The sequence below is a fragment of the Zingiber officinale genome, chromosome 1A, assembly GCF_018446385.1.
Source record: "Zingiber officinale cultivar Zhangliang chromosome 1A, Zo_v1.1, whole genome shotgun sequence".
NCBI classification, from domain to species: Eukaryota; Viridiplantae; Streptophyta; class Magnoliopsida; order Zingiberales; family Zingiberaceae; genus Zingiber; species Zingiber officinale.
This window is the reverse complement of record NC_055987.1, coordinates 75,039,348-75,049,977: the sequence shown is the minus strand read 5'-3', so window position 1 is coordinate 75,049,977 and position 10,630 is coordinate 75,039,348. Positions and strand designations below refer to the sequence as shown.

The following is a 10,630-nucleotide window of genomic DNA, read 5'->3' as shown; positions in this document are numbered from 1 at the left end:
CACACCGCATCTCCTCCATCTCCTCCTCTGGGTAAGAAGAGGTTGCCTGTGTGGATTGGAGTCATCGCCGAGTCACTAGAAGTAGCCCTCCTCCACTCTTACTCGATCTCATATCTGGTAACCTCAATTCCTCATCTCCTTCTTCTGATTTGATCCCTCCTTGTCGATCCTCGTGTGGCCAGGACTGATCGAAGCTCCTTGCTCGCTGATTTTCCTGCTCACGGTAGGATTCGGCGCTGCCTCCGGGTGTGTTATCGACTAATCGGTCGACATGGTGAGGGGGAAGACGCAGATGAGGAGGATAGAGAAACTGGCCAGCCGGCAGGTGACCTTTTCCGAGCACCGGAGAGGCCTTCTGAAGAAGGCCTTTGAGCTCTCCGTGCTGGATTAAAAAGGGGTGTTGTGTCCTAGGAACACTAAAGATACTCCCGCTATGGGTTTAGGAAATGCATGATAAATATACCCAATTATTTACCTGGTCTTCCAACTTCCAATCCCGAAGCCATGGCTTCCTCCTCCAAAGCCCTAGGCGAGCTCCTCCGCTCGCCGAAGCGTCTCCGCCCGATCTCCCTCTCCCCGGAATCCATGACCTTCAAATCCCCCCTCACCACCCTCCACGCCCCTCCTCTCGTCGCCGGTGAACACCCCTCCTCACTCATGTCGGAGCAGGCGAAGAGGGCGAAGAGGGTCGACGCCGGCCGATCCCTTTCCCGATGGAAGCGGAACCTCAGTATCTGTTCCGAAAGGATCGCGACAAGGAAAGGTACTCATTCCGATCCCTATGTGAAGCTAGGAGAGCTCTTGGTCGAGGAGACATGGCTGGAGGCTCTCCCCGGCGAGCTTTAGAAACCCTACGCGCAGAACCTGTGCAGGTTTGTGGAGATGGAGATGCGCGACAGCGTCCCTATCTACCCTCCGCCCCACCTTATATTTAATGCTCTTCATTTGACTTCCTTTGATGAAGTCAAGGCAGTCATTATTGGACAGGTAGACTCCTTGACCTGAATCATTTTGTTATGCCTCATTGTATGTCCTGTTCTTTGAGTTTCTTGTTTCTTACGCATGCTACAACTTTGACATTTTGTGCCTCCTGATTCCCATTTATTAACTAGATGAATATCAAGTTTATTCATACTGTCATAGTGTATTGATCTAGTAGCAGTGGCTTGTAGAATGATGTTGGTCATTTTATCTGAGGCCTCCATTATTTGGTTCCATGTAGAAAATCGAAAAGAACATGATTTAAATTTTGGTTTCTATGTCTTGCTTTGGTTTGATGAGTTTGATAGTTTAATTATATTTGGTTCTTGTTTTTTTTTTTGAAAAAAAAATTTAACCAAAAATGCCAAAATATAATTTGTAATATATTTTCAAGTAAATCCTCAAAGCCTTGTCCAACCATAATAATCTTGTCAAATTTTATGATGCATGTGAGGATGCACTTAACGTCTACGTAGTCATGGAGTATGTCTTAATTAACTCTAGTTAACTTAACAATGAGTAACAACGTTTCTACATATGATATTTGTTCCATGTCACAAGATAGAGTTGATATATCCAAAACTTTTTGCATGTAGTATCCTACTAATATGCCTCTTTGCTTTCCACTTTGTATCCTGCACTAAGGAAAAATGATAATACTTTTCCATACAAATTTTAAAATGAACACTTCTAAGATGATGGGCAGCAATTTTTTTTAAAAAAAATTATGTAGTACTTCTGTTAATTTGGAACTCAACAATATGTTTTTCTCTTTTCCAGATTATGTGAAGGTGGAGAATTATTAGAAAGAATTTTATCCAGGTAAAAAAGTGATTTTATTGGCCATAATTTATATCTATTTGATTATTTGAATTTGAAAATTAATAACTTTTGATTGCTTTTTTTCCCTTGTGTTCTCAAGAGGTGGAAGGTACTCAGAGGAGGATGCAAAAGCTATAGTTATTCAAATACTGAGTGTAATCGCCTTTTGTCATCTTCAAGGTGTTGTGCATCGTGATTTAAAGCCAGAGGTTTGTATCATAGAGAACTTTGATTCAATTTATGCAGACATGATATTACTTTAGATCTCTTATTTTACAGGAGCAACTTAGGGTATTCTACTGTTCATTTCTTTTTCAACATATATTTTTCAGCGCTGTTAATATTTCTTCCTTGTATTTAACAACAGAATTTTCTTTTCACCACTAGAGATGAAAATGCTCAGATGAAGTTGATTGATTTTGGCCTTTCCGATTTTGTTAAACCAGGTGAGCATTGTTTAGTGGCATGGTCTAGTTGATTGCTTTTTTGGTGATGTTAAACATGAAAATGTTATCCTATTTTGTTATGGATTCCTTTGTTGTTTTCTCTGGTACCATTTGTTGTGAGTTTCCTTTGCCACTGAAGTTTTTGAATGTGTCATTCAACCTATCATTTTCTGCATTATATTTTAGGTATTTTACAGATTTTTGCTGTAATGGAATAGAATCCTCTTTTTTCAGCTTTTATTTTTTATGAAAGCATCATGTAAGAATTGTTGCATTAACATAAATCTATCAAATACAACAGCAAATGATGAGAAGTAATAATAATCTTGAATAGGATATAAGTAATATTAGATTGGAAAGAGAAAAGTGGGAAGGGTTACAAACTAATAATTGTCAACATCTCGTGGCACTCATATTTAACTTGGCTACTTGGAAGACATTTTTGAGTTTGATCACCTCAAGATGCCAATTGAAATTGTTTCAAATTTTTCCAACAGGTCTTTTCAATTATTCTTTAGTTGGCTTTTGATTTGTAGAATTTTATACAGTAGTTACTTGTTTGTTCACATCATTCTTGAATCATATGTCAAATTGTTTTGTGACAACTTATAGCATCCACTGTTACTAAGAAACTATTTCGACCTGATAATTACTCTCAATTATCCATACATTGATAACCCAAATATCCTCAGTTGATATGGGTTAGTGCATGAGATGGAATTTCCACAACAAACTTAAGCAATGCTAATGTAGAATGGGGAAGGATTAAATACCAGGTTTAACATGAAAATAAGATAGAAGTATTTAACAATATTAGAAGGCAAAATTTCAACTCAATGAATAATGCATGCAAGTGTTAGATATATGTGTCTTGAACGTTAAGGGATCTACAATGTATGGTGCCTTTAAACTAACAATTAAAGGTTCAAAAATTGATATAGCAATAGATGACTTAGAAGGCAAACCCAATATGGATATCTTAGAGCTACTACTCTACAAACCCGGTAAATGTGTGCTTAAATTTCAAGTCTTGTAGCACCAAACGGAGAAGGTCTTTCAACTGGCATGGTTAAAACTTTTATGTATTATTGACCTGTAGAGTCTTGGTACTTGGGAGGATGTATGGTTAAGTTTGGCTTCTTCCTCCTCATGGATCCTTGAGAATACTTCGTTTTCTTTTTGGACAAATTATTTTATGGCGACTTGAGAGTAATCTTTTTATTGAATTTCAACAAAGTTACATAACTTGGGAGAGAACTAATGAAAAACATAATCAGTTGACCTTTGTATTCTAGTAATTTCATAGGTTACCTCTTAGAGTTTTCAGCATCGAACAAAATTTGACAACCTATTCTTGGTTTTTAGCTTGATCATAATGAATTTGATATCGCTATATTTCTTATGTACCTATGTTAGTTCCTTATTGATGTTGTTCCTTCATATTTCAGAAGTATCACCCTACAAGAGTTCTCACAATTGTGTATCAACCATTTGCACTTGTAACAACTGCCATATTTACATACCATGAAGCAAAAGTTAACACTAGGCTGCGTAACTTAACTGGTTATATCTTGTTTTTCCTATGTTCGCTTTGCCTTATCATGGTAAGCTCCTATTATTCTATGCCAATTTCTCCTAAAATTTCAGTTTAGATTGTAATTTTCAGCACTGAAAGGTTCCATACAGTTGGACGTTGCTACATCTGGAAAAGGAGGGATTGGAGTTTATATTGGTATATGCGTTATCAGTTGGGATTGGTGTTTTTTGAACCTGCTCAACTTCCTCTAAATATCTAACACATTGATACTCGAATTTAACCTAACCTATTAAGATAACACATTAATACTCGAATTTAACCTAACACATTGATACTCGAATTTAATCAAACCTAAAGGGTACCCATTACCATATTTAGCTATACCAATGAATTTCAAGTTCAACTAGAAGTAAGAGTGAGTGTCAATATGGCTGTGGGTATCTCCTACATGAAGCAAATGAATAAAAACTACAAGTAAAGTTTACCTACGTACCCTGTTATGACTTCAGAAGAACATGCTGAATTTTCCATGTATGCTGGCCTTTAATATAGAGGGCTACAAGAGGATTATATCTTAGGTCAAGACACTCCAAATCCATCATAAACCAAAGGGAAAATAGTTTCTACTTACTAGAGGATTGAATGGACCCAAAAGGAAGCTCTAACTAGAGGATTGCTGTTTTGGGTGCTGAACTAAGGAGGCAGCTGCCTTCTTGCCACATTCCTTGCTGCTGTGGTTGGTAGCAGAAATCACAGAAAATAGGGGGCTTTGTGCAGGATATTCAGGATACTAAGATGGCATCAAAGGTAGTACAATAAATAGTATATCTCTTCATCAGAGGTAGCTTTGTTCTTCTATGCTTCCTTCACTGGATTTATTGTGTAGTCATATTTCTTTGTTCAACCATTATCATGCCTAGTAAGTTGTTGTATGATGCTGTCGGTTCTTATCAATCTGTACACTTGAATTAGAAGGAGCAAATTATCTATGTTATATTCTAAGCAGCATATATAAGTGTCATATATGAAAGTTTTAGATTTTATGTTATATTCGTTATCTTCCACAGCAGTCTTTAAAAACTCAGTATTCTATTTTATTTGATACATGTACACATTTGTTTTAGTTATTTGACATATGGTGGATTTATGTATTTTTACAGTTTACAAATCTCAAGTACCCCAGAGTTGAAATTGATGAAGTGCGGTTTGAGTGGGCTGAATGCATGCTAGATTACATTTGAAGTGCGGTTCTACCTTGATGTGTTAAAAGAATGTTCTACCTGGATTTTGATATCTATTAGCTAGCTTTTGATGTAAAAAGAATGTTTGGGTATTTTATGGATATTGTTGTAAGAAGATTATTTATATAATTTGTGAATATTTGTGTATTTTATGGATATTATTGAATGAAGAATATTTGTATAATTTGTGAATATTTGTGTATTTTTTTTTATTGTTAGTTTTTCATTGTTTCGGAAATCAAATGTGTGCTGTTAAAAAATATACATATTACATCGGTTTTCCACCGCTGCAAAACCGGTGTTATTAACTAATATTACATCGGTCATTTACCGCTACCAAAACTGGTGTTATTAACATATAATATTACATCGGTTTTACACCGTTGATGAAACGGTGTCGTTAAGTGATACTACACCGGTTAATAATCGATTCGAAGACCGGTGTCGTTAAGAGATACTACACCGGTTTTTACCCGATGTCTAAAATGGCAGACTTTTAACATCGGCTTCATAGATATCGGTCGAAAATGAAATAGACACCGGTGGAAAACCGATGTCTATGAAGGTTTTTGTTGTAGTGGATATACCTTGAGAAATGTAGGCTAATCCCGACCGGGTAATACCTTAAGAAGTATAGTCCAATATCGACAAGATAACACGCTTAAGAAAATATAGGTCGGGATAGCAGGCTTAAGTAGATATGGGCCAAGATCAACCGAGATAACACGATTGAGAAAAGAAAGACCAACGTTGGGCGGGATTGTCTGAGTTAACACATGTGAGTCTAGATTAATATCAGGTGGATGTATATGATCGTCCAGGAATAAGCAAATACAAGACCGTACAGGATTCATAATATATTATCGAAAGATGAGGACCTGTGTTAAATAAAAATAATAATCCACCTGTATGAAATCTCGGATCAATCCTGACCAATACAAAACATAGTATAATATCGGGTTGTCCATGACATAGTGCAGACAGGACAATCGGGCAAGGGTGATAAAGTATAACTCATAGAACAGGACGAGAATAAATATTTTGGGGATATTTATGAATATCTTATGAAAATATCTGTTTCATATGATTGTATAACAGGTTGACTAATTTGGCGGGAAGAATGCTTCTAGAATTTTCTGCAGGTACTATACGACAAAGAGGGTACATCTGGGATACCTAGAAGATTCCTTAAAAGTTATTTTGAGCAAGTACATGGCTTACATCATCTCATAACAAACTCTAATAAACCGGGGTCCACTTCATGACTACGGAGGTTCTATGAAGTTGTATAAAAAGGGGAATCCTCTCCGTTAGCCAGGTAAGTTCACATTACTACTCGCACTCACAAACCCTAATTCTCAACTACTGTTCATCTTCTTCTTCCTTTTTCCACACGAAGAGAGATCATTGACTTGAGCGTCGGAGGGCCTAGCCAGGGATTCCCACCTCGGTCTTAGGTCACTTACGATAGTGTTGATTGATCTCTTGTGCGTAGGAAGGCTTGGAAGCTCCAGATCTTGATTTTCTTCGGTCAAATTTCTCTCTCGTCATTGAAGCTCCGCACAAGGAGGGCATTCTGTGACTTTATTCTCCCCGATCCGCTTTGGGTTTCTCGGATCAGTATTCAGTCAGGTATTACTCTTCATCGGCAGTAGGTTTTCTCCCCAACTTTCCATTTTGTCAAGTTTCTCAGACAGGATCAATAATCATAATAAATTTTCTCTTCATACACAAAAATAGAGAAAGATTGTAAGTGATTAGCAGAACTAACCAACAACTATATATAGAACTCATTAATCTATGAGGATTGATTCCATCTACCGATATGACCAATCTCAAATTTCTTATCTCAAAAGAAAATTTTGGCTACTTATGATCAACTACCTTCAAAAAGAGTAAATCTATTGGATAACATAAATGGCCATCACGTGCTCTACTATCAGCATGTCAAGTTAACACCTTAGACCATCCACACCAGCTTCCCTATCCAAAATACATAATTTAGGGTAAAAAGTTACTTTATTAAATTTAGATATCCACTTTTCAATACATCATATATCAGCTTCCCTATTTCTTCTCTTTCCTCTATAATGTTTAGGGAATGGAATTCATTCCCTAAATTTAGAGAAGTACTGTTCATAAATACATAATTTAGGGAATCGATAGGGTAGTTGATGTTAAGATTTTTTAACTACCCTATCCAAAATTTAAGGTAAAATTTTTGAATAGGGTATCTGATGTGGATGCTCTTAGAGGTTCCTTGGTTTTGAAATTTTGGAATAGGTATAAAGTACCATAGGTCTTTTGTAGAAACTCCTTAATTGACTTTAGAATTCTTATATATCTTCCATCTTGAAATCCCATAAATAGGGTAATTAATACAATCCATATATTCCTTCTGATATAAGATATAATCATTGGGACATGCATGAATTTTTTCATAGTCCATACCCAATGCAACCAAGGATTTCTTTGCAACATACATTGATAAGGTTTCCTTTATCTATTTAACTATATTTGGCTTCAGGCTGTATAATTTAACAATGGTCGATAACTTTATAAATTTTGTACATCATGGATATAATGGTTTCTTAACATCGCGAAGTAAGTTATTGAATATAGTTGGATTCTCATCATATTCATATGTCATATTTACCATATCTATAAGATTCTCATCAAAGAAATTATGTTCGCCTTGTTGGGCTTATTCACTATCATTCATTGAGTTGGCAAATGAGGGTTTTTCTCTATGTCATATCCACACTATGTATGTTAAATCCATACTATTACTTCTTAAATGAGCTCTTATGATGCCACCTGGCACATAGAAAAGATATTGCATTAGAATCATTAGAATTTTACATTGCAAATTGCAATGACTCTACTCCAACTGTGTACTCACATGATAATCTATCCTTGGACATTCATTCTTTATCTATTTTGGTACATAAAAAAATCAATTAACAACATAATAAACCTTTATAATACTTAACACCAATAGATCATGTTATTGGAGCATTGTAGCTACAACTAATAGATTATATTAATCACTAATATCAAAACTTTCAAAAGAATAAAGGAGATATAACTGCTTCATAGACTGTTTTAAGATTTAGTAACATCTTAACATATATTTACATGAAAAATAATAAATCTTATTTTGAGTTTGACCCTAATTGAACAGCTGCACTAATTTGTGAGTCTCCTTCCTTTCCTAACTAAGTTGACAAATTTATTAGCTGTGACCCAAAAATCACCGATTAGGTGATGAGAAAACATTGTAGTAATCACATATGTTAGAATTATCATGTTGAATGATACAATTTTCTTATTTTCATAAAAAAAAAAAGTTGGTTCACTCATCAGTTCAGTTCATCACTATATTGTGGCATGTGAAAACAATTACATAGAATTTGCTTAAACTAATTCATTTGTGACATAGTCAAACAATGAAAACATGAGATGAAAACTATGTACCAAATTAGAGAATAACATTACAAGAGGAAAATAGTCATGCAGCGATGATTACCTTGATGGAGATGTTGCCATTATGTTTTTTCAATATGTCAAGAAGAACTCTAGTTTAGTACCCTATATAATTTAATAGATCAAGATCAGACAACGATGTCTCTGGGTTCCAACTTTATCCTCCTTTTTTGAAAGTTCATAGGTTGCTCATGTAACGCCTACCCTTACTCATACCCTTAAGCTACAGGACAAACGTTACACATTCCTCGTACTGTCTTAAGTTTTCAGCATTCTTACCTATTACAGGCTGCTTAGTCCATAGACCTATTCTAACCTGTTACGACTGGTAGGACTTAACTTGCAGCCACGTAGGGCCGAAGGGAGTCTGAAGCTTCTAGCGGGTATAGGCCGTGTGGCCCTAACAGGTGTTGTACTCTCAACTGACATAGGGCACGGCCGTGTGAGGGGTCGCACGACCGTGTCACCTAGAAGTCCACGGTCGTGTGAAGGTCACACGGTCGTGTCCCCTTTGACAGAGGGGAAGAGGGGCACGACCGCGTGAATCCACACGGTCGTGTCACCTTGGCCGAGAGGGAGAGAGACACGCCCGTGTGGTTTCACACGGCAGTGTAGCGTTGGCCGAGAGGAGGAGGTGCACGACCGTGTGTTTTCACATAGCCGTGTCATCTTTGCCCGAGAGGAGGAAGGGCACGACCGTGTGCTTCCACATGACCATGTCACCTTGGCCAAGAGGAGGAAGCGCAGGGTCGTGCGAACCCGCACGGCCGTGCCACGTGTCATGCCCCGGAGGAGTCCCTGTCCGAAGAAAATTTTGGCAGCACCTCCCCTGTACAGCGGACAATCTGAAACTTTCTACATCCACAATATACCTCAGCCACAGGCGGCTGGCATATATATACACACAACCACGCAGTTTATATACAGCCTACTCGGCTGATACCAAATAAGTTAAAATACAGCGGAAAAGGATAAAAAACCAAATATACAAGACTGCTAGCCGGCTAGGCTTACACCACACAACAACACAATACTCCGGAAACAAAACCGGAACACAAGGCCAAATACACACATACCATATACCACAATAAACATAAATAAATTGCGAAGACTGGTCTTCTAATGTGACGTGGGGACCGGCAGTCAGGATACTCCAAGCGACTCAATAAACAACCTGGTACCTGAAAAAGATAGTGTCCACGGGGGTGAGTTCAACAACTCAGCGAATACCAATAGACATGCCTAGTAAGATATATCTAACAGTAATAAACATAGAATACAGTTTCCTAATCATATATAGAAAAAAATGCAAGACTGAAAGGTAACTGAGGAAGCTGTACTCACCAGGAACTCCTATCCAGACAAAAGGGTCGTCAAACCAGATACACACTATGCCTCCTATATGCATGTCAAACAAATACATCCACCAAAATGCAGCATATAAGTGCAACAAACACAAGCAAATAAATGCAATAAATGCATATGGTGCCAATGACATGGTCACCCCTGACGCCAGTCAGTCATCTCACACACAAATGGTGAGACTAAGTGGGTAGGGCTGTGACAACCGTGCACTCTGACGTCACTGCTCCTGATGAGTGACCGAATGGATGGGATGCTGACGGAGTACACACATACTCCTACCCCAAATCATAAATGGGGGAGCGCAATGCTCTCATCTCCCGGTACACCATGACGGAGAGGGATCCCTGACGTGCTACCACGCTGCATCACACTACCCATGAGCGGACCAACGGAGCACCGAACAGAGCAAAAACTGACGTGCTACCACACTGTGTCACGCTACCCATGAGCGGACCAACGGAGCATCGAACAGTGATGAAACTGGCGATATGCTCTACAATAATGGAGCAGTCTATCACGCAGCATGCAATCATGAGAATAGTGCATGACACTAAGCATGACAATATCCTGAGCCAAATCCACATATATATATAAAAATGTATACCTTAGTACAAGTACGTCAAATCCACATATCTAGGGTATACAGGTCCCCTATGGTATAGCAACCTAGGTCCAGAATATATCCACCTCCATAAAATATGTACCAACAATATACATGGACCAAAGCAAAAGGTCTAGGTACACAGATCATA

The 10,630-nt window shown here is 37.8% G+C and overlaps 1 pseudogene; it reads left to right on the top strand.

Moving 5' to 3' along the window:
* Positions 1-483: 483 nt before the first annotated feature.
* Positions 484-4,964, top strand: LOC122005462 (annotated as a pseudogene).
* Positions 4,965-10,630: the final 5,666 nt, after the last annotated feature.